Here is a 26,098-nt window from a genome sequence, read left to right on the forward strand (position 1 = left end):
TGAGTAGTTAAAAGATTGATTAGAAATTGTATTGGTAAAGGGTTTTTCACTTGTTGGGCCAATGTTTGCTGCTAAGTCTCCATACTCCTTACCTACTGTGTCCTTGGCAGTGTATTGATTGATATAATGGGTGTATAGAAATGTAAAATGCCGCTTTGTCCAATGCTTTTTGAAAGGCTGGCGCCTGACTTTGGAATAATCACCTTTAGAGAAAGATAAGTTTCTTAAAATGTTAACAGGCCTCCGGGCCAGAAGATGATGTCAATCACCTGAACTTTTGCATATGATAAGTTTGCAGGAAGAAAGCCTGGCTTGCTGCATGACTCTACCCCTTCCCCCATTATCCTCTATGCATACCTTAAGGTATAAAAACTACTTTGGAAAATAAAGTGCGGGCCTTGTTCACTGAAACTTGGTCTCCCCATGTCATTCTTCCCTTTAACTTCCGGCTGAGCGTCCATCTGGAGCGTGGATGTCCTCTGCGACCATTTATTTTCCTGGGCTTCTAAGACCCACTCGAGAAGGTGTCTAAGGTGGGGCACCTTCCGCTATTCGAGAGGGCGCCTGCGGCCTCCGTGGTCAGAGCTAACCTGGTGTCACGGGTTATATTGATTTTCCGCGTAAACCAAGCCACTCAGCTTCTTTTCTCCACTGAATTTCCTCACTGAGCTATCCTTATTCTATTACTCTTTGAATCTTTGATGAATAAAAAAATATAAATAGGTCGCCGACGCCGTCCCCGCTTCGAATACCCTGGATCAGCCGGGGCTGGACCCCGGCAGGTTCAAGTGGCTTTCTGAAATTGGATGGCCATCTCTAGTTCCAAAGTTTCTTTAAAAATGATGAAACCCTGGGATCACTAGGAGTAAACTAAGCTGCAGGTTGGGAATATGACTGAAAAAGTGAAAAAGATTAAGAGCTCAGTTTCTACAGATGTCTGGATGGAAGTGATTGAGCATCAGCACAGGATTTTTTTTTAAGAGGCAGGTAGAGCCCACTGAAAATGGAAAAACAATTAAAAATATATTGAAAGTAGAAAGAAAAAGAGAAATCATTTCTAATTAATTCTGGTGCCCTGCTCAACCCCAGCCTCTTTGTAATCCTACTGGGAACATCTTTATTGATCTAGGGGTCCTGCAGCAGACTTCTGATGCTTATCTCAGCATAAAAACAGGCTCTTGTGATGAGCAGTGATTTAATTACATGACAATCACTGTTAACAATGCATGGCGAATACCAAAAATACGCAGAGCAAACCTGGCAGTGATAAATGCAAAGAGGTGCCATTGACTTTCAGTCAAGTTTCTGGCTAAAATTCCACTGATATCTCTCTCATAGGAAAGAATGATACTCAGTGACTTGAAATATCTAACAACTGACTTCACTGGTTCCTTTTTAGGTAACAAAAAGGAGGTTTAAATTTTAAAATATTAATTTGTATTATGTTAGTAAAACCTATTTCTAAAACCTGTGAAATAGACCTAGAGTTAAACTTTTCCACACAAATACGAGGCTTTAAAAGGCAGATAATTTATCTTTTCTTAGATCCTCAAGACTCACTTAGGTTTTTTTTTTTTTAACTTTATTTTATTTTTAAACTTTACAATATTGTATTAGTTTTGCCAAACATCGAAATGAATCCGCCACAGGTATACCCGTGCTCCCCATCCTGAACCCTCCTCCCTCCTCCCTCCCCATACCTTCCCTCTGGGTCGTCCCAGTGCACCAGCCCCAAGCATCCAGTATCGTGCATAGAACCTGGACTGGCGACTCGTTTCATACATGATATTATACATGTTTCAATGCCATTCTCCCAAATCTCTCCACCCTCTCCCTCTCCCACAGAGTCCATAAGACTGATCTATACATCAGTGTCTCTTTTGCTGTCTCGTACACAGGGTTATTGTTACCATCTTTCTAAATTCCATATATATGTGTTAGTATACTGTATTGGTGTTTTTCTTTCTGGCTTACTTCACTCTGTATAAATCCCTAGTCAGTATTCAAAAATTATGGATGGAACTAGTGGAAATTAAATACATTTTCACAATAAGTACCCATTCAGAATAAAAGTTCAAGTGTCTTCAGATACATACACCTTGGCTTTTAGATATGTCAAAGCATGAATTTTAAGTCTAGACATACTGAAAACAGGAAAATACATTCCAGTCTTTGTTACTATACTCAGTTGGATTAATCAAAGCTAATTATTAGTTTAGAAAGATTATATCATAATGTTAATTGATAGTTTGTTTTACAGCATTTGAGCAGATAAATATGATAAGGGCCAAAACTTCGTGCTTAATCAGGTTTCATAAAATCTTATTAACTGTTTTATACATAGCAGTGTGTATGTATTAATTTCAACTCCCAATTTATGCCCCCCTGCCTTTCCCTTTTGGCAATCATAAATTTGTTTTTGAAGTCTATGATACAAATAAATTCATTTGTATCATTTTGTAGATTCCGTATATAAGTGATATCATATAATAGTTGTCTTTATCAGCAAGGACATACTGGAGAATACTCAATATTCTATAATAACTTACATGGAAAAAGAATCTGAAAAAGAATGGCTATATGTATATGTATAACTGAATCACTTTGCTGTATGCTTGAACTAACATAGCTTTGTAATATAGTCCAATATAAAATAAAAATTAAATTTAAAAACTCTGATTAATTGAACATGATAGAATGACTCAGCTGTCATGAGAGGTTAATAACATGAAAGCCTAATACAGATGAGAGTAAACAAACGAGAGCTGAGAGAGTGGAGGAAGAACCTTTGCAGATGAAAGCTGAAGAGAAGCGTCTCAATGAATGGAACGCAGCAGCACCAAGGGGGAGAGGAATGCTGGACAGGAGAGTGCACCAGTGGGGTCATCCACAGCAGTGGAGTGGAGAAGGGAATTATTTTGCCTTTGGCATCCTTCAAATAGCTCAGCTTGGAGCTGACAGGATATTAAAGGGGCATGGGAAGAGGGTCAAGGAAGAGGGAAATTCACAGGAAGTTTAAACAGAGACACACACCAGCATGATCTCAGTTTATAAGCTGCTGGTTTCTCTTTTGAGAATACATGAAATTTCTAAAGAGAGTTGAGGTAGCACATGTTCTGGAGCCAGACTGGCTGGATATAAAGTTCAGCTCTGTTTCTTACAAGCCATGTGACCCTGAACAATTTCCTTAACCCTCTGAGCTTCTGTTTCCTAATGTGGGGGATAATAATAGTACTACCTCACAGTTCTTTTGAAGACTAATTAATTATCATGTTTAAAATATTTAGATTAGTGGCTGTTAAGTGTTAGCTATTAGTGGCATTGACATTTACAGTGTGGTATTGGCAAGTCCCGGAGAAGGCAATGGCACCCCACTCCAGTACTCTTGCTTGGAAAATCCCATGGACGGAGGAGCCTGTTAGGCTGCAATCCATGGGGTCGCTAAGAGTCGGACCCGACTGAGCGACTTCACTTTCACTTTTCACTTTCATGCATTGGAGAAGGAAATGGCAACCCACTCCAGTGTTCTTGCCTGGAGAATCCCAGGGACAGGGGAGACTAGTGGGCTGCCGTCTATGGGGTCGCACAGAGCAGGATACAACTGAAGTGATTTAGCATAGCATAGCATTGGCAAGCCCAGAACAATGTTTTCCTGATTCTGGAATTTGGGAAGACTCACAATCTATAACGGAATCTGCCTACTTGAACTAAAGCATACTGCGGCCAGGCACCCTCTTCCCAGATTCACAGAGATTTCCTTTCAAAGACACATTAGCAGAAGAAACCCACAGCTCTTGCCTAGAACAGTCAATCCAATGCTTCATTCCAAACTAAGTAGAATCAAAAATGAATCCACAGACCCATGAGGAAAGCAAGCAATGTGACAGAGGAACTGACATGGAAGAAATAGATGACTCAGGAAGACAGATACAAATTTAAATTAAAAAAAGAACATTCTACTGTCTTCAGGTTTGACAAGATGATTTTTAAAAATAGATGGCTAGGGAAAAAATTCAGTTCAGTCTCTCAGTCATGTCCGACTCTTTGCTACCCCATGGACTGCAGCACACCAGGCTTCCCTGTCCTTCACCATCTCCTGGAGCATTCTCAAACTCATGTCCATCAAGTTGGTGATGCCATCCAACCATCTCATCCTCTGTCATCCCCTTCTCCTCCTGCCTTCAATCTTTCCCAGCATGAGAGTCTTTTCCAATGAGTCAGTTCTACACATCAGGTAGCCAAAGTACTGGAGCTTCTGCATCAGTCCTTCCAATGAATATTCAGGACTAATTTCCTTTAGGATTGACTAGTTGGATCTCCTTGCAGTCCAAGGGACTCTCAAGAGTCTTCTCCAACACCACAGTTCAAAAGCATCAATTCTTTGGCGCTCAGCTTTCTTCATGGTCCAACTTTCACCTCAATACATGACTACTAGAAAAACCATAGCTTTGACTAGTTAGCTAGGGAGCCCACTTCATGTCAGCCACTGGACTCAATGCCTTCAGAATTCCAAAGGGAGAATTACTGTGAAACCAGCACTGACCTATAACCTTTGAACCCTGGACACATGTGAATGCCAAATAAATGCACTTTCAGAAGGTAAAGGGCTCAAATACTTTACCTTCTGCATATTCTTTCTTAGAAAGCATTTTTTCTAGATGTATTTCAGCATAAGAAAGAGAAGGACATGGAGCCCAGGAACCCGTAGGTAGGACCCAAGAGAGTAAGGAAGTGTTGTCTCTGGTAGGAGGGAGTGGTAGGTGTGGGAGAGCAAGGTAGGTGAGGGTGGGTGGGACAGTGGTGTTCTAATTCTAATCTTAAATACAGAGGAGGGGAAACCCTGACTGACATTAACAGAACAAGAAATCCAGGCAAGAAGTTGAAAGGATTAGAGAAAAATGAAGTTCATGTATAACCTGGAATTACTTCACAATGCAGAAATCTACATATTAAACATAGATTATTCTAAATTAGCAAAAAAAGTATCATCTCTAATAATGATTAAAAAATACCTTGCACTTTTCCAAATTGCTTAAACAGCTGGCATCTCTCTCTTAGTCCCTCTCTCCCCTGCTCTACTCTTTATCTGCATGAAATTGCTAGTTTTTATCCATACAAAAATCCCCACTTTTTAAATTTTAATCCACACAGAAATCCAAGGCACAGCAAAATTATCTGACTTTAGTTCCCACAGCTAGGAAGTTAACTTTTCTCTTGGTCCAACATTAAAAACAAATCCTCCAGGATACTAATCCGGGCTAAATTTACATCTGAAAGGATAGTAGGTGGCAAGAGTGTATGCCAACGGTGGACCCTTCATTCATCAAGTACTAAAATGCAAAATTGCATAAACTCACCTTTGTGGCAAATGATGACTAACGTAGTCCTTCACGTCAGTGTGAAAACCTATTGAAACGTGATGAATTCTTCAGGCGAATGCTTCTCATTAGCCTGACCTGTTGTCTATTTGTTGAAAAGCATATGTGCATTTCCAAATGTGCACACCTAATACCTCTTCGGCAGACTTAGTTCTCTGCAACTCACTGATATTAATAGAAAACAGACTCAGAGATCAGGCTCAGGAAGAAAAGAAAATCTACAAGTTGCCATTGCTGTTTTTAGGTTTGAGCAGATTCAAACCTGCCTCTGCAACTCACAGCTTAATTGGTCTTTCTATTATTATACAATTTCTAGCTTTATGGTTTCTAGTTCTGACATAATCATTTCCGAGTGTGAGGAGGAATTCGACTTTAAATATACTATTAATTTAAATATACTATCAATAAAATGATCAATTACTACAATCCAATCATGGCCCAAATCCAGAGAGGAAAATTTCACAAACCAATCAGTTTAAATTTTAGTTTTAAGCTGCTTTTTGACAGCTTGTTCCAAAAGAATTATGTAATTATGATTGCCAACTTGTAATTTTCTGAATTTATAGGAGACAAGTCTAACACTGATAATTGAAACTGAGCATTGGGGAACTATGAACCCAAATGACATCTAATGATTAGTTTCAATGTCCACTTTAATTGAACACTGAGGCAGTATTGTTACATAACCAGATCGGCTAATCCCATGCCAAGAGCTTAAAATAATGCAAACATTTTATGCCCTGTGCCAGTGTTTAGGTTCTATTCCTAAATATTTCATCCTATTGCTTTAGCGGAGAAACTGCGTTAGGGTGTATTGCAATTTTGCATTCAATATTTCAACAATTAGCATTAGTGATAAAGTCAAGAATTAGAGTTTGGGAGTTTGGCTCTTACTCCGCTGAGATGAGCTTCCTATCCAGGCCCCACTAAGGTAGGAGATACATGGGCCCCAGGCTGAACACTTTCCCCGCTCTGTGAACAAAACCTCCAAAATAATAGAAATTCCATAAAAGCAGGATGATGAAGGAGACTGGGCCCTGCCCAGGTAAGAGATAAAATACTACATATTTCTTATTCTCGAAGTTAAGGAGACCTCCCCGACTACACATGTGTAGAAAGTTTCCTCAGAGGTTAGAAACGGGGGGGAGGCATCACTTGTCACTTCATAGTAAGTGATGTCAACTACCCATGAGCCTCTTTACCAGAATCCATCTTGGCTAAGAGATACATGCGCACACATGGGAATTTCCTGAGGTATACCAAAGACAGCCTCAAGACCAGCCAAATCAAAATGATTGGCCACAGGAAACTCAGAGGAGATGGCCCATAAGACTCTCTCTAGGTCCACCCACGTGCCTATCCACACATACTGTACTCTGTTCCTCCTAATAAACACTTCACTGGTTTCACTACTTCCCATCTCTTTGGGAATTTTTTTCTGCAAAGCCAAGGAGCCAGGACCTTGTTGCTGGTCTAGTGGATAGGATTTGGTGCTCTTACCACCATGACCTGGCCTTAATCTCTGACCGGGAACTAGAAGCCTCACTTCAAGCTACTGTAGGCTAAGGCCACCTGATTTCACTACCAAGTAAAAGAATTTCTTTTCTGCTAAATTGTTAAATTTAGGGTGGATTTATCTTCCTTCCATCCTTTCCCTCTGGAGCTGAGTATTCACTGGTCATGAGGCTCCTTAATGGAATTTCACAATGAAAAATGCTGTTGTTTAGTCACTAAGTCATGTCCAACTCTTTTGCAACCCCATGGACTATAGCCCACCAGGCTCCTCTGTCCATGGGAATTCCCAGGCAAGAATATTGGCGTGGATAGCCATTTTCTTCTCCAGGAGGTCTTCCCGACCCAGAGGTCAAACCTGCATCTCCTGCATTGGCAAGTGGGTTCTTTACCACTGAGCCAACAGGGAAGCCCTATGATGGAGAATACCTTTGAGATAAACAAATGCCCATGACTCTCTACAGAGCCTAATTATTACTACTAATAAAGTTTTATATTAAAGTTTATTAAAGGGCAGATTCAGGTCAGGAACATGGACTTTCTGATTTCTAGTTTGATGTTCTTTATATCAACTCATGCTGCATTTGGGCCATTATTAAGGAGGTTGTTCCATTATACATGGGATGTGGGTTTTTTCCACACACTATTGTTTTTCAGTGATACTCTGAATAAATCAGGAATGCGATCATGTGTGTATGTGTGCATGCATGTGTAAATGTACAGGTGTAACAAGTATAAGAAATTCTGTTTTGAAAATAAGTATACATGACAGAATCTCCAAGAAAAAAAAAATAGAAATGTACTCTTACCCAAACTGGTTAATTTAGAGTAGAAAACCTTAGTGGATGTGATAGGCAGATTAACAACACCTCATGAATATCTACATCCTCATCTCTAGAACCTGAACATATGTTAGACTACATGGCAAGTGATTTCAGATTACAGATGTCATTAAGTCACTAATCAACTGGCCTGAAATATGGAGATTATTCCAGATTATCCAAGTGGGGCCAAAAAATTTACAAGAGTGAGTCCCTAAGAATAGGAGAAGGACTTGGAAAACACATCAAGAAAAGATGGCAGAGTGAGAAAAACCCTTCCCAATATCGCTAGCTTCAGATACAGAGGAAAGGCAACTTCCTTGGTGGTCCCAGTGGTGAAGTCTTCACCTTCCAACGCAGGGGGTGTAGATTCAATCCCTCAGTTCAGTGCAGTCGCTCAGTCATGTCTGACTCTTTGCGACCCCACGAATCACATCATGCTAGGCCTCCCTGTCCATCACCAACTCCCGGAGTTCAATTGAGACTCACGTCCATCGAGTCGGTGATGCCATCCAGCCATCTCATCCTCTGTCGTCCCCTTCTCCTCCTGCCCCTAATCCCTCCCAGCATCAGAATCTTTTCCAATGAGTCAACTCTGTGCATGAGGTGGCCAAAGTACTGAAGTTTCAGCGGGAGCTAAAAATCCCACTTGCCTTGAGGCCAAAAAGTCAAAACATAAAACAGAAGCAATATTGTAACAAATTGAATGAAGACTTTAAACTAGGTCCTCATTTTAAAAAAATCTTTAAAAGGAAGGATGGAAGAAGGGGTGCAGGAGCCACAATACTGGAGCAGCCTTTAGTTACTGAAAAAGGCAAGGAAAGAATCTATCCCTAGAGCCTCCAGGAGGAACCCAGCCCTGCTGAGCCCTTGACTTTAGCCTAAGTGAGATCATTTCAAACTTCTAGCCTCCAGAACTGTAAGATACATTTGTATTACTTTAAGCCACTAAATTTATGGTCATTTGTTACAGCAGTCACAGAAATTAATACAACAGGACTCTCTTCAATGCAACTTAGCTTTTTTAACCTAGAGAGGAGACACTACACTGAAATTAAACCTCACTGAATATTTCTGCTTATCAGTCAGACTGCTTTCTTAATAACTCTAGGAGACTTTACACTTCCAGACATTCTCACTCTGTTATTCTTTTAACTGATGGTAAAGGAAGGGAGAAAAATAGTCTGGGGTATAGTGTTTAGCCAATTTCCATAAAAATGTTTATCTCTGTAAATAGTTGTTTTTCTAATTCAGCTAATGTGTTATGGAACTTCAGTAATGTGCATTTTCTGTTACATATGAGATTTGGATATCTACATTAGAATATACAATATGAAAGCAGTTGTTTATCGTTTCTTGCATATTTGCATCATCTTCCCTCATATTATAACAACTGGCTATTATAAAGAAGATGAAAGTGATTCTTTGTTTTCTCAGATTCCTATTTTCTTTCATTATAACAAGTACTCAAACTTCCTGCTTTTACATAATTTAACACACAGTGATTAAGTTTACTAGAGCTTTACAATTTTTAAAATTGTGAAAACTGGGTAAAGTATTTTGAACAGCCCTCCAATAATTGTTGCTGTTAAGTCAGGGGCGGCGGCTGAGAGGAGCTACCCCGTGTCCGAGGCCAGGCGCGACGGCCAGGAGGAGCTACCCCACGTCCAAGGAGCCGTGGCTGCGCAGGCGCAGGAGGGCCTAGAGGTGCTATCCCACATTGAAGGTCAGGAAGGGCGGCGGTGAGGACATACCCCTCATTCAAGGTAAGGAGCAGCAGCTGCGCTTTGCTGGAGCAGCCGTGAAGAGATACCCCACGCCCAAGGTAAGAGAAACCCAAGTAAGACGGTAGGTGTTGCAAGAGGGCACCAGAGGGCAGACACACTGAAACCATACTCACAGAAAACTAGTCAATCGAATCACACTAGGACCACAGTCTTATCTAACTCAATGAAACTAAGCCATGCCCGTGGGGCCACCCAAGATGGTCGGGTCATGGTGGAAAGAGCTGACAGAATGCGGTCCACTGGAGAAGGGAATGGCAAACCACTTCAGTATTCTTGCCTTGAGAACCCCATGAACAGTATGAAAAGGCAAGATGGTAGGATACTGAAAGAGAAACTCCCCAGGTCAGTAGGTGCCCAATATGCTACTGGAGATCAGTGGAGAAATAACTCCAGAAAGAATGAAGGGATGGAGCCAAAACAAAAACAATACCCAGCTGTGGATGTGACTGGTGATAGAAACAAGGTCCGATGCTGTAAAGAGCAATATTGCATAGGAACCTGGAATGTCAGGTCCATGAATCAAGGCAAATTGGAAGTAGTCAAGCAAGAGATGGCAAGAGTGAATGTCGACATTCTAGGAATCAGTGAACTAAAATGGACTGGAATGGGTGAATTTAACTCAGATGACCATTTTCCTGTGGTCATGTATGGATGTGAGAGTTGGACTGTGAAGAAGGCTGAGTGCCGAAGAATTGATGCTTTTGAACTGTGGTGTTGGAGAAGACTCTTGAGAGTCCCTTGGACGGCAAGGAGATCCAACCAGTCCATTCTGAAGGAGATCAGCCCTGGGATTTCTTTGGAAGGAATAATGCTAAAGCTGAAACTCCAGTACTTTGGCCACCTCATGCGAAGAGTTGACTCATTGGAAAAGACTCTAATGCTGGGAGGGATTGGGGGCAGGAGGAGGAGGGACGACAGAGGATGAGATGGCTGGATGGCATCACCGACTCGATGGACGTGAGTCTGAGTGAACTCTGGGAGTTGGTGATGGACAGGGAGGCCTGGCGTGCTGCGATTCATGGGGTCGCAAAGAGCTGGACACGACTGAGCGACTGAACTGAACTGAATTGAACTGAGTCGTTAAGTTGTGTCCAACTCTTTGTAACCCCATGAACTATAGCCCTTGGGGCTCCTCTGTCCATGGGATTTCCTAGGCAAGAATATTGGAATGGGTTGTCATTTTTATCTCCGGGGGATGTTCCTGATCCTGGAATCAAACCCACATCTTCTGTGTCCCCTGCATTGGCAGGCAGATTCTTTACCACTCTGTTGTCTCTACTTAGAGTATACAAGTCTATTAAGGTACACTAGGGAATGTGCCAGAGGGAATTTTTTTAATGAGAAAAAGAGATATAGATATATAGATAGATCTTTACATATATAGGTAGCGTACATATAGCTACATTGAAATATGTATATATATATATGGAAGATTACATGTATAATTTTTAATCCATAGACAGATATAATTTTCTCAACGCATTTCATAAAGACATGCAGAAAAACTATAATGGCATAATCAAAGCTCATACAAAACATGTCATCCAAACTAGATTATGTGACATCCTCATGAACCCCAAAATATAAACAAGTGAAGACAAACTACTGATAGCTTCAAAACCTACATAGTGTCAACAGAGGAAGCACAGGGTATCTGATGGACCTGACATCAAAAGGACATCCAAATAGATACCCTGAGACATACGGCAGGCAATGCAAAGATGGTAGCTGAAACTAGGAAAGATTTTGCACGCTCCAGTTTTGAGGCGAGTACTTGATAAACTCTGAGGGAGCTGGAGCTGTCTGGGTACTATGACCTCTCCAATCTCAAAACTAATAGAAGAGCCTCCTTCCAGAACAAAATCTGCTAGTGAGTCAGAAACTTCTATGAATGAAAAACAAAATTGAGTGGGACAGAGGCCAGTAGGGTGAAAGAGGTTTAGATTCCAGACATCAGGAGGAGAAGAGGCAGCAGAACTCAAATTGCAAAGTCACATCTTTTTAATCTCTTTGGACAATAGCTGCGAAGCTATCCTGACCCATGTCCCCACATAAAAACTTCAGGGAAAATAAGTCTAAGTAAAAGTGAACAATAAGATGTCAATTTATATCAACTTGGAAAAATTAGGCATGATGAACCAACCTTATTTCATACTATATGTCAAACTAAATTCTGGATTGACTTTAGACTCGAGGGTGAAGGTAATTCAATAAAGGTTTTCACAGGCAAACCCAGGAAAAAATCTTCATGGCTTTGGAGTAGAAAAAAAAATTTCTTAAGCAAAATACAGAAATCACAGATAATTTAAAAAACAATAAATTATATGGCATCAAAATTTAGAACTTCTATCCATTAAAAGATACCATTGACAAGTCATAAAAGGCTGAAAAGGCAAGTCATAAACTGGAAGGACAATGCTCACAATATATATCTTTGATAAATGATTCATATGCAGACTATGCATAAAGAAATTCCACGAAACAATAAAAGAAAATCAAGATAATTGATTTTGGAAAAAATGGCAAAAGAGTTGAATAGACACTTAACAGAAAAGAAGAATATCTAAATGTCCAGGAAATATATGAAAATTGCCCAACTTCTTTAGGTATCAGGGATATGCAGATTAAAACTACAGTGAGCTGCAACTGCATACACAGCTGATGGTTAAAACAAAAAGGGCAGAGATACCGTGTTTAAGAGACTATGAAGCCACCAGAACTCTCTCACAATGCTGTTTGAAATGCAAACAGGCACACCCACTTTGGGAAATTGCAGGTATCTTCTAGAGCTTGATTTGCATATCCTATGACTCAGTAATTTTACTAGGATATTTTCAACAGAGCCTATACTGACTTGATATTGCATTTTGAAATATCCCTAGAAAACCCAACATGTGGAGATTTTTCTAGTAAAACTACTGGACTTCCAAGGAAAAATTCCAAGGAAAATACAAGGAATAGTAAATCAGACTGATATCATACTTTTCAACAGCAACCTCCATGTCAGGAGGAAGCAGATATTTAAATATAATAGTAAAATCAATCAAGTATTAAAAAACAAGACAAAGAGTAAAAAAACAAACAAACAAAAAAAAACCCCAAAACATGGGTGAATTCTTCTATGACCTGTGAATGAGGAAAACTTCCTTATAAGTCTGGAAATAATATGGAAAAAAATAGATAAAATGATTTTACTAAAAATAAAAACATTAAAACAATTTTTGTGTGTAAATGCTGCTGCTGCTGCTAAGTCACTTTAGTCGTGTCTGACTCTGTGCGACCCCATAGATGGCAGCCCACCAGGCTCCCCCGTCCCTGGGATTCTCCAGGCAAGAACACTGGAGTGGGTTGCCATTTCCTTCTCCAATGCATGAAAGTGAAAAGTGAAAGTGAAGTCGCTCAGTCGTGTCTGACCCTCAGCGACCCCACGGACTGCAGCCTACCAGGCTCCTCCATCCATGGGATTTTCCAGGCAAGAGTACTGGAGTGGGGTGCCATTGCCTTCTCCATGTGTGTAAATGACACACTTGGAAAAATATTTTCAACTTATATCACAAATGAAGGGTTAATTGTTGCTGCTGTTGTTTATCAGTTGCTAAGTTATGTCTGACTCTTTGCAAACCCATGAACTGAAGGGTTAATATTTCTGTGTAATTGTAATAATATTAAAAAAACCCCAAAATATCTGTATAAAAACAGGCTAAAGAAATGATCAGACAATTCACAGAAAAATAAATGCAAATAGATATTCAACATATGAAAAGCATTTCTCACAATAAGAGAAATGCAAATTAAGACTAAACTAAAATAAACATCTCACTTACCAGATTGGAAAAATTCAAATCTGTCGATCTTTTAGGATGATGAAATTTGTATGCAGGTCATACATACCTGAGAAATCTGTATGCAGGTCAAGAAGCAACAGTTAGAACTGGACATGGAACAACAAACTGGTTCCAAATTGGGAAAGGAGTACGTCAAGGCTGTATATTGTCACCCTGCTTATTTAATTTATATTCAGAGTACATCATGAGAAATGCTGGGCTGGATGAAGCACAAGCTGGAATCAAGATTGCCAAGAGAAATATCAGTAATCTCAGATATGCAGATGACACCACCCATATGGTAGAAAATGAAGAAAAATTAAAAAGCCTCTTGATGAAAGTGAAAGAGGAGAGTTAAAAAGTTGGTTTAAAACTCAACATTCAGAAAATGAAGATCATGGCATCTGGTCCCATCACTTTATGCAAATAGTTGGGGAAACAATGGAAAGAGTGACAGACTTTATTTTGGGGGGCTCCAAAATCAGTGCAGATGGTGATTGCAGCCACAAAATTAAAAGACGCTTGCTCCTTGGATGAAGAGCTATGACCAACCTAGATAGCTTATTAAAAAGCAGAGACATTACTTTGCCAACAGAGTATGGTTTGTATTTCAAAGCTATGGTTTTTCCTGTGGTCATGTATGGATGTGAGAGTTGGACTGTGAAGAAGGCTGAGCATCAAAGAATTGATGCTTTTGAACTGTGGTGTTGGAGAAGACTCTTGAGAGTCCCTTGGACTGCAGGGAGATCCAACCAGTCCATCCTAAAGGAGAGCAGTCCTGAGTGTTCACTGGAAGGACTGATGTTGAAGCTGAAACTCCAATACTTTGGCCACCTGATGCAAAGATCTGACTCATTGGGAAAGACCCTGATGCTGGGAAAGATTGAAGGTGAGAGAAGGGGATGACGGAGGATGAGATGGTTGGATGGCATCACCGACTCAATGGACATGAGTTTGGGTAAACTCTGGGAGTTGGTGATGGACAGGGAGGCCTGGCGCGCTGTGGTTCATGGGGTCACAAAGTGTTGGACACAACTGAGCGACTGAACTGAACTGAACTAGGATGATGAGCCCAGAGGAAACAAGCATTGTCAAATATTACTTGGGAGAAGACAAAATTGAAAATTGTATAGAAGATTTAGCAATAACTAGCAAAATTACATATATATTTATTTTTTATCAATTAAACATCTAATAATCTATCTGAAAGAAACACTGGTAAAATTATAGATAGATATGCAGAGCAACTCATTATAGGGTCATCTGTAAAAGCAAGAGATGGAGAAAACCAAATAACTATTACTTGCTATATCTGCAGGTGCAAAACAGAAGAGAGAATATATAATATTTATATACTGCAATGGAGTGGTTTCCAGAACATGTTTTCCAGTGTAAAAAGTGAGTTGGATAAAAGTGTTTAGTAGAATACTAATTCTCTAAGAAGGAAGGAGAGGAGCATATGTATGTGTCTGTGTGTGCTCATGTTAAAATTTTTTTAATCCAACAAATGAGATGAAAAGAGAAAAAAAAAATTACTTTGGGGGAAAGGTGATAATACTTTGTTTTGTAGATTTGACTTTGGAAGAGATTAACTATTTTACCAATTATAAAGCCAAATTAAATTTTAAAAGCAATCCCTAAAAGAAATAAAACAAATTAACTTACATGTGTATCCAATTGGTGGCATAATTCCAGAGAACTATTCTATGTAACTTAAAGACAATAATTTAAAGAACTACAAAAAACTACATAAATAAATAATTACCTGTAATAATATTATTAGTGGTAGCACTGGTTTTCTTATTCTGAGACTGCTGTGTTGTGGGATAAAGAGCATGCTTAATTTTGTAATGTTCTAATTTACATTAGGTATAATTGAAAACTGGGATTCTCCATAGACGGAAATAAGACATAGAAGAAAGATTAAAGAATTTAAGTAAAGACCCTGTAGTTGGAAGTATCAGCATCAATTTATCATGTATTGTATTTGAAAAATTATTTTTTAGTATTGAAAAAGGCTAGAAACAATGAGAAACTCAGTTGTACTGAGCAATTTTACTATCCAATGGGATGCTTAATTTTATGTCATCTGACTGGGCCACAGGCCACCCAGATGTTTGGTGAAACATTATTTGGGGTGTGTTTTATTTATTTATTTGTATTTTTGGCTGTGCTGCGTCTTCATTGCTGTGCTCAGGCTTTCTCTAGTTGTGGAAAGAGGGGCTGCTCTCTAGTTGCGGTGTATGAGCTTCTCAATGAGGTGGCTTCTTCTGTTGAGGAACACTGGCCCTATGGTGTGCAAACTTCAGTAGCTGTGGCTCTCAGGCTCTAGAGTAGCAGCTCAGAAGTTGTGCTGCACGGGCTTTGTTGCCCTGCAGCGGGTAGAATCTTCCCAGACCAGGGATTGAACCCATGTCCCCTGCATTGGCAGGCAGATTCTTGACCACTGGACCATCAGGGATGTCCTATCTTGGGTGTCTCTGTAAGAATGATTTGGGATAAGATTAACATTTAAAATTGGTAGACTATATTAAGCAGACTGTCCTCCCTAATGTGGGTGGACTTCATTTAATCAGTTGAAGGCCTGAATAGAAAAAAAAAAAAAAGCTAACTCTCCCTGAGTAAGTGGCTTCCCTGATAGCTCAGTTGGTAAAGAATCCACCTGCAATGCAGGAGATCCTGGTTGGAGTTCTGGGTTGGGAAGATCCCCTGGAGAAGGGATAGGCTACCCACTCCAGAATTCTTGGGCTTCCCTGGTGGTTCAGACAGTAAAGAATCTGCCTGCAATGCAGGAGACCTGGGTGCTATCCCTGGGTTGGGAAGATCTCCTGGAGAAGGGAAAGGCTACCTACTCCAGTATTCTGGCCTAGAAAATTCCATGGACTGTATAGTCCATGAGGTTGCAAAGAGTCAGACATGACTGAGAAACTTTAACTTTCATTTTCCCTAAGTAAGAGAGGATTTTCCCTACTTGAGTGCCTTTGAATTGGAACATGGGCTTTTTTTCCTGTCTTCAGATTGGACCTGAAACTGTTCTTTCTGGGATTTAAGCCTGCAAGCTTCTAAAGTGGAACTACATTATCGGTCCTCCTGAGTCACCAGCTTGCTCACCTGTGTCACCAGCTACTCACCCTAAGGACTTACCAGCCTCCATAACTGTCTGGACAAATTCTTTATCTTTATACATGTGGGAGTGCGCACGCACGCACACACACACACATCCTACTGGTTCTTTATCTTGCGAATCCTGGCAAGACACCCAGACTGTGGTCCTGAAACACCATTTCCCACTAAAACAAACAAACAAACAAACAAAAAAACCCAGCACTTTTGGAGAAATGACTGATTCTAAGGCCTTAGTAAGGTAGGTGCTGGGTTTAATGTAGTTCATCTTATCAGATACCAAGAGAAACTATCAAAAAATACTGAGATCATGTCAAAAAGAATCAGAAGCCAACTTAGATTTCATTAACACTTTGTCTATAAGGATAATAATGGAAATAAAAGGAGAAAAAGTGGAAGCCATGAGAGATTTTGTTTTCTTGGGCTCCAAAATCACAGTGGACAGTGACTGCAACCATGAAATTAAAAGATGCTTGCTCCTTGGAAGGAAAGTTATGACAATTCTAGACAGCATATTAAAAAGCAGAGACATCATTCTGCTGACGAAGTCAAAGCTATGGTTTTTCCAGTAGTCATGTATGGATGTGAGAGTTGGACTATGAAGGTTGAGCACCAAAGAATTGATGCTTTCAAATTGTAGTGCTGGAGAAGACTCCTGAGGGTCCTTTGGACTGCAAGGAGATCAAACCAATCAATTCTAAAGGAAATCAGTCCTGAATATTCATTGGAAGGACTGATGCTGAAGCTGAAGCTCCAATACTTTGGCCACCTGATGCGAAGAACTGACTCATTGGACAAGACCCTGATGCTGGGAAAGATTAAAGGCAGGAGGAGAAGGGGATGACAGAGGATGAGATATTTGGATGGTATCACCCACTCAATGGACATGAATTTGAGCAAACTCTGGGAGATATTGGAGGACAGAGGAGCCCGGTATGCTAAGAGTTGGGCACGTCTTAGCAACTGAACAACAACAGGAAAATAAAGGGGAAACACTATAATTATAAAAATTTTACTATTGAAGAGCCAACTAGGAGAATAAGGGATTCTGTCACTTGAAGTACAAGCTGATGAATATAGGAGAAACACTAGATGTAAAATATTTCTGTATGGTAGCCCTAATGAAGTAATGGATGTAGATTTATTCATTGCTAACATGATATGGCTCTTGATGGCAAAGTACAGCAGCACTATGAAATGGCATCAGAAATCATCAAACCTTATTTTGTGTCAATCAATAGTAATGCTATCAGCTAGGAAGTTCTGAGAGCTCTCACCTTGGCCCATGGTGAGTCCCCATAGACATTTCCAATGTGGTGGCTGGCCAGCCCTTGTGATTTTTATTTTGATTGCAAGATGCCTGCAGACATCAGGAACAACCATCAGGGAACTTTGAAATAAACAAGATTTATTGCTCACAGTTCCTGGAGGGTACACAGCATGCTTGGGGCCATACAACAAAGTCATGGGGAAAGAGAGAAAAGAGAGAATGGACCTTGAAGTTCTGCCTTTAATGGGGTCAAGGGTGCGGTGTCTAGGGTTTTGCGATTTCACTATTTGTTGGTGAATGCAAAACATAAGAGTGGGAATCAAAGTGGAAGGAAGGAAATTCAGTCACCAAAAAGGTTGGTTATCTGGGTCAACAAGGAATTTCTAGATGAAGAACTTCATGAGTGGGGTGGCCTGGCTCTTTCCATAATGGTTAGTTGATAATGTGTCTATTCAAGAGCCATGTCTTTTAAGTGGGTGCATTTAATATCAGTCACTTAGATTACACCTTGACCATCAAAAAGAAAAAGAACCTAATTGTCAGGCCCTTATACTACAAACTATACCTGTGACCCCATGGACTACACAGTCCATGGAATTATCCAGGCCAGAATACTGGAGTGGGTAGCATTTCCCTTCTCCAGGAGATCATCCCAACCCAGGGATCGAACCCAGGTCTCCCACATTGCAGGTGGATTCTTTCAAGCCACAGGGGAAGCCCATATCTGAGAACATCTCTTTGCAATTACCATCTATAGAGAATAGGAGGACAGAGAACAAATTAAATGACACCATGAGGATGCAATCATCTAAATTCAGATGATCAGAAAAGTTACAGAGCAAAAGGTCTGTTTCTTTAACAAATTGAGAGAAAACATACAGATTGGAGACATACAAGCTTAAAAGTGATTTCAGAGACATATGAACAATGAAATGTATGAACTTACTTGGAATCTGATTCAAACTATAAATAAGAATGTTTACTGTAAAGCAATGAATACTAATATTATTCTTCATCTTGAACTCCCCAGCTTGCTTGTAGTACCAATCAAAGAAATAATTTCCTTACTTTCAACTTTAATTTACACTAAAATATACAGGTTAATTAACATATTAATGTTGTCTGTTGCAAGTTACTTCAAATCTCTTTTTGGGAAAGGCCAGACATAGAGTATTAAGTAAACATTCAAAATAAACTAGGGGGTAGTCATAAGGTACACGTATGTATAGCTTAATAAATCCTTAATAAATACTGCCAAAAGTTTTCCAAAGTGATTGAACCAATTTACACTTCTACTATAGAGGTTGATAGGAGCTAGGGAGAAATGGGAAGAGAAGCAAGACATTTGGGGCTCCAGGCTTAGGGAGGATGTGGATTTCAGAACTCCTAGGCAGTGAACCTACTGAGTATAGTAGTTTGTACTCAGAAGTTTCTCTCAAATGCATAAGTCCCCACAGAGGAGGAAAGACAGAAAAGAGCAAGTGGCAGCTCACACAGGAGGGGCCCCTCAGGACTTAGGTCCTAGTGGTATAAAGATCAGAATATACCAGAGGCTCCCACACTTTGCCAGCCCCTCCTCCCCTCCAATATGCCAAGCATTTGGCAACACCTAGAGACTTTTTCTGGTTTCCCACACCATACGGCATGTGGAATCTTAGTTCCCGATCAGGGATTGAAATCTCTCCCCCTGCAGTGGAAGAGCCAAGTCTTACCCACTAGACCACTGGAGACATTTTTGACTGTCAGATTTTAGCAGAGTTGGGACATACCATAGGCAACTCACTGTCAGAAGCCAGGGATGCTGCTCAACATTGTGTGTACACTCTGCAACCAAGAAGTATCTGGCCCCAAAGACAAATAGTGCCAAGTCTGAGAAATCCTGCATGTACCCCTGAGGGCAGTCATGAAAAGAGGCACAGGAGAGGCTTCTGGGGTACCGGCAACATCAAGTTTCTTGACCTGGATGCTGGTTTCATAACGATATTCAATTAGTAAAGATTCATCAAACTGCACCATTGATTTATGCACATTGAAAAGCAGAGACATTACTTTGCCAACAAAGGTCCGTCTAGTCAAGGCTATGGTTTTTCCTGTGGTCATGTATGGATGTGAGAGTTGGACTGTGAAGAAGGCTGAGTGCCAAAGAATTGATGCTTTTGAACTGTGGTGTTGGAGAAGACCCTTGAGAGTCCCTTGGACTGCAAGGAGATCCAACCAGTCCATTCTGAAGGAGATCAGCCCTGGGATTTCTTTGGAAGCAATGATGCTAAAGCTGAAACTCCAGTACTTTGGCCACCTCATGTGAAGAGTTGACTCATTGGAAAAGTCTCTGATGCTGGGAGGGATTGGGGGCAGGAGGAGAAGGGGACAACAGAGGATGAGATGGCTGGATGGCATCACCGACTCGATGGATGTGAGTCTGAGTAAACTCTGGGAGTTGGTGATGGACAGGGAGGCCTGGCGTGCTGTGATTCATGGGGTTGCAAAGAGTTGAACATGACTGAGCGACTGAACTGAACATATGAGTAGGCTCAGTCAGTTGTGTCTAACTATTTGAGACCCTATGGACTATAGCCCGCCTGGCTACTCTGTCCATGGGATTCTCCAGGCAAGACTACTGGAGTGGGTTTCTATTTCTTCCTCTGGATAAGCACACACACACACATATACATAGGTATGTATCCTAATTTAATAAAAGGATACAATATGTGCCTGACACTGATGAGTTTCTGTATTCTTTATTCAAAAACCCCATCATTTGGGTTTTATTATTTCTAATCTAGGAATGGAGAAATTGGGGCTCCAGGAAGATAAATGTGTTTCCCAGAGACATACAGTAAATTACCACCATAGTACCCAGCTGTGAACTTGAACTTCTGTCTTCCTAGCTCCAGGTCAATGAGATCACCCAAGCCAATAATAATCAAATGTTAATGAAAGGCAGTTGGAGGAAGCAAAGTGGTTTTCATTTTGATATAGTCCAAATCTGGTCTCAACCAACCCTCTGAGCTCCCCCATCCCCATTTTAAATTGCCTGTTTTAGGATCTGTGAAATATTTGCTGCCTCTGAGTCAGAAAATGGACAGCTGTAAAAGAGAGAAAAAGAGCGAAAAACAGATTAAATAAGGTAGCAGTTGTATAGCCTATCCGGACATTGGAAGAGAAGTGCAAAACAATAAAGTTTAAAACTTAATGGCAAGTTTGAAGAGAACATGTGCATCTCATTCATGTTCCCATAGGACTATGAATAATCGAAATCTAGGCTGAAATCTAAGGGTTAGGAGAAAAGGGGGCATTAATTATTAAAATGAATGAGACACTATTCATTTGGAAATCTTTCACAGAAACAGTCAATATGAATACTTGATAGAAATGGCCAGCTTGACCAAGTTACCATTTATAAGAAACACAGGAAAGAGCTGTCAGGAAACCTTATCCTTCAAGTCAATAGTCCTAAAATGACCCAGACCTCAGAGTTTTCACCACTGCCCCCTCCTCCCAACCTCCTAACCAGGACCTTTCAAAGTGGTTCATGTAAAATCAAGAATTGAAGCACAGATCAAAACCCTAGGCCCCTAGGCCTAGACAGACCCTGTTAATTATGCAAAATATCTTTGTAATTGACTAAAACTATGATTTCTAAGTGCCTTGAATATCAATGACCATCAAGAAACAGTAGCTACTGGGATGTCTGTAATGACCCAGGGTTTTAAAAGCAAATTTACTACCATCAATTATGAAGCTTCAACTTGAGGATATTCAGTGAATGGAATTATCTGGAGAAGACCCTGAGGTCTGTTTGCTATTTAAAATCAGTATAGAAGATTCAGTGGTATTTCACAAAGCTCCAATTTTAAGTTTAATTTGCTGAAAAAAAAAAATACAGACTGATTAGTTAAAACCAATCACTTCTTAAGACCATAATTGCGATAAATGCTCCTGGATCTAGTTTAAAAGAAGTGTCTGATCAACTGGACTGAAGGGATCAATGTTACATGCTGACCTGTTCAAACATCTTTATTAATGCTTTGGAAGAGAAAAGAATATTCAGCACAAACATTTCAGATGATTATAAAATGGACTATATATAGTATATTATATATATATATATATTTATATGTATATATATAGTACTGTGTCTGACTCTTTGCGACCCCATGGACTGTACCCTACCAGGCTCCTCCGTCCATGTAATTTCCCAGGCAAGAATACTGGAGTGGGTTGCCATTTCCTTCTCCAGGGGATCTTCCCAACCTGGGGATCGAACCCAGGTCTCCCACATTGCAGGCAGGCACTTTACCTCCTGGGCCACCAGAGGAGGTATATATAGTACAGACTATTTGAAAAAGAAGAAATAGTAATTTTTATATGATAAGGTATTTTTTCCTACTGAGTCATAAGCCAGGTAACACTTGCTTGGGGTAAAAGTTGCCGCACCAAAAGGTGTCAGTAAATATAGGCAAGGGCAAAACTTTCGGAGTTTGAGACGACAGGAACCTGTGTACTCTCCCCAAGTAAGCTCAGCTCCGTCCAGATGTGATGGTGTTGCTGGACTAAAGCGCCTGTCCCTGACCATTCATGTCCAGCCCTTTCTCTCATCAGAGGCGGTGCTTCCCCCTTGTTATACCAGAGTCTCGTCTAGCAACTTCCATGCTGGGTGCAGCCCCACATGCAATGTAAATAGCATACAGGTGATTCATGCCTCGACTGAAAAAAAAAAGTCTGTGGTCTCCCTTCAGTGTGCCAGGAATGCCCCACTGTTCTGTTAACTTTTCTTGGCTGGACTGCTTCTCTAAATTGCATGGGCCTTCTGGGGATAAAAATGCCCGAACAGAAGTAAACTCACCTCCAGCGTTTACCGGGCAGATGCACACTGAGTCAGTTAGGGCAGCTGTTTATTATGCAGGCAAACAAATGATGTCATGTGTTTTCACTTTTCCAACCAGTTGTTTTGCTCTAATAATGAAAATACATGGGTGATAGAAGCATGCTGTTGTAATAAATTAAATGAATGGAAAACCAATTGAAATTTTAGGATTTTTAAGCCTATAAAACATTTCCCAGAGAAAACCTGGATCAGAAGTGAATGAGTCAGATTCTGGCAACGAGCAAGCTACTGATTTTGGGCTCCTAGAAAAACACTGCTGCACCCTGAGGTTTCAAACCAAGCAAGAGACAAACTTCTAATATTTTGCCCAAAAACACGATTCTTGGATTCTTAATTGGAATCTTTAGGTCAATTTTTGGAGATAAGTAAAGTTTCACAAATAAGTGTGACTATATGTGCGTATGCAGAATATACAATTGTGACACACGAATCATTTTGAGCTGAGAGCATTTGAAAATCAACAGATGAAATTTTTTCCTGAACTCCTTTATCTGACTAAAAGCAGAGACTCCCACAAAGAACTGAATTGTTTTAAATTCAGCCCAAGAGTACAGAGAAGGCAATGGCAACCCACCTACTCCAGTACTCTTGCCTGGAAAATCCCATGGACAGAGGAGCCTGGTAGGCTGCAGTCCATGGCGTCGGTGAGGGTCGGACACAACTGAGCTACTTCGCTTTCAATTTTCACTTTCACTTTTCACTTTCATGCATTAGAGAAGGAAATGGCAACCCACTCCAGTGTTCTTGCCTGGAGAATCCCAGGGACGGGGGAGCCTGGTGGGCTGCCGTCTATGGGGTTGCACAGAGTCGGACACGACTGAAGTGACTTAGCAGCAGCAGCCCAAGAGTAACATAGGAAGGTAGACTCTTATCACCTGGGACAATGAGAAGACACCACACCTAGAGAGACATTGTCACAAAACCATCCTGTCTTCCATCCCTCTCTTCTACTGAGGACCCATTTATTTTTCCTAAAAGTCACTAGTTTTCCATGTACTATCCTTTCTTCCCCCCTCTAACAAGTAATTTACCTTCCCAATTTACATGCCTTTCTCCTCCTTCCCTTCACCCCTTAAGATGGTGTTTAAGCCCCCAATTTTTTTTTATTTTCATATTTTCTTAATTTATTTTAAAATTTATTTTTAATTGGAGGATAATAGCTTTACAAGATTGTGTTGATTTCTGCCATACATCAACTAGAATCAGCCCCACATGTCCCCTCCCTCCCTCCCACCCCTCTAGGTTGTCACAGAGCACCAGATTTGAACTCCCTGCATCATACAGCAAATTCCCACTGGCTGTCTATTTTATATATGATAATACATGTGTTTCAATGCTACTCTCTCAGTTCGTCCTACCCTCTCCTTCCCTGTGTCCACAAGTCTCTTCTTTATGTCTTAAGCCCAGACTCTAACTGCCCACTTTGAGATACATTTCTTTGTCATCTGCCATTTGTGCATACATGGTTAAAATCTGTTCTTTCTCTTGTAAATCTGTTAGGTGAGTTTAATTTGTAGTCCTCCAACTACTGAGCAAAGAAGGTAAAGTTTTCCATTTCAACTATATATAACTATATATATATACACATATATGTGCATATATATGTATATACACACACTCTCAACTGTATTATTGATTTCTATCTTCTATATATATCTGTCAATCATCCATCCCTCTTTCTTCCTATGGGAGAGAAGACATGTAGCCTTCCTATGGAACCAAAAAACAAAATCCATCATCTTTTTTCTCATAAGCTTTAATATATAAAACAGGAAGAAAAATGAATGATTCATATAAGAGATGTCCTAGGATGCCAGGCTCAAGGAACCTAAGTACAAACTGTAAAGAGGTAAAAATTTGGGGAACACAGGATCCTGGTATTTTATGGGTCAGTTTGCTCACTGACTCGATGGACATGAGTTTGAGTGAACTCGGGAGCTGGCGATGGACAGGGAGGCCTGGCGTGCTGCGATTCATGGGGTCGCAAAGAGTCGGACACGACTGAGCGACTGAGTTGACCTGAACTTGCTCGTGTAAAGCAACTTTTTAATGATTCAGCGTATGATCAGTTAGAAGCCATTCTTAGTACTCCTGTTTATAAAGATTAAAAAGAAATTGATGGTTGATTTAAGGTGAAATTGAATATTCAAAAGCAAAAAGATTAGGTAGGAACTGTCTTCTTTGGGTTTATTGTTCAAAAGGACTCTCAACTCTTAAACAATTTTAAAGTTTTATTGGAATAGGTTCTTTTTATGTTTAAAATATTTTAACAGTGATTGGCCTCAGCTTTTTTCATTGTAAATTAGGGATAAAATTGTCATGCTTCATCATTTTTCTTTTCTTTTTAGGAAACATGTAGGAAATTACATTAGTCATAGGTTGTAGCTCAGGGAATTCCACAAAATGAACAAAAAGTTCATGTAACGAGAGCTCAAACCAAAACAACTGACCAGTAGCATCATTCCAGGAGTCCATTCAGTCACTATACCCATAGCCTTCTGACTTCTAACACCACAGAATGTATTTTCCCTGTTTTTGAACATCATATAAATGAAGTCATACATTGCTTTTGTCTGTGAATGTGTCTTGTTTTGCTCAACAAAATGTGAAATTTATCTATATTGTTGCAGGTAACATTATTGTTTATTTCATTTCTCTATGTATTCCATGTAGAGTCAGTCACAGATTATGATCAATTCGGAGATTGCATATGCATGTATATATATTTATACATACATATAGACTACATATGTATGTCTGCAGACTGTTTTTACTTTGGAATTATATAAATACCGCTGCTATGGATATTCTTAGGCATGTCTTTTATTAACAGGCACATGTCTACTGGTTGTATACCTAAGAGCAAAACTGGGGGAAAGGTCACAGGGTATGCATACAGTTCGCTTTAATAGATACTGCCAAATGGTTTTCCAAAGTAGTTGTACCACTTTACTTTTCCATCCACCAGCAAGTAAGAGAATTTTTTCACATTCTTAACAACACTTAATATTGACTTTTCCATTTTAGTTCTTCTGACTATGTGCACTTGTATCATTTTGTGATTTCAATTTGCACTTGTCTAATAACTAACGATGTTGAGCACCTCTCTATATATTTGCTGGCCATTTAGATAGGCTCATTTAAACAGTACCTGTTCAAGCCTCTTGCCCGTTTTTCTACTGGGTTATCTGCCTTTTCATTATAGATCTTTATGTGCTCTGGACAAGAATCCTTTGTCAGATTACAGGCAGAGTTTGCACGTCTCCTCCCACTTTGTGGCTTATCTTTGCGCTCAATCATATTTTTTGAGGACAAGATTAATTGTAATGATCAACAGTTTAACAGTATTTTCCCTTTATGATTAGCATCTCGTCTCCAGTTGAAGAAATTTTTGCATATCACCTAAATGTGAAAATATTTTCCTACATCTTTTTCTGAAATCTTTATTTTGCCATCCACTTTTGGCTCAGACGATAAAGTGTCTGCCTACAATGC

At 40.0% G+C, this 26,098-nt stretch overlaps 1 long non-coding RNA gene across 1 annotated transcript in view; it reads right to left on the reverse strand.

Annotated features, from left to right (window-relative positions):
• LOC129633808 (uncharacterized) overlaps nucleotides 1-5,689 on the reverse strand; it is a 41,511-nt gene extending 35,822 nt beyond the window's left edge. The window contains exon 1 of the long non-coding RNA XR_008705311.1: nucleotides 5,358-5,689. This is a non-coding gene — a long non-coding RNA (uncharacterized LOC129633808). The remainder of the gene's footprint in view (nucleotides 1-5,357) is intronic.
• Nucleotides 5,690-26,098: the final 20,409 nt, after the last annotated feature.

Source organism: Bubalus kerabau, chromosome 19, assembly GCF_029407905.1.
Source record: "Bubalus kerabau isolate K-KA32 ecotype Philippines breed swamp buffalo chromosome 19, PCC_UOA_SB_1v2, whole genome shotgun sequence".
NCBI classification, from domain to species: Eukaryota; Metazoa; Chordata; class Mammalia; order Artiodactyla; family Bovidae; genus Bubalus; species Bubalus kerabau.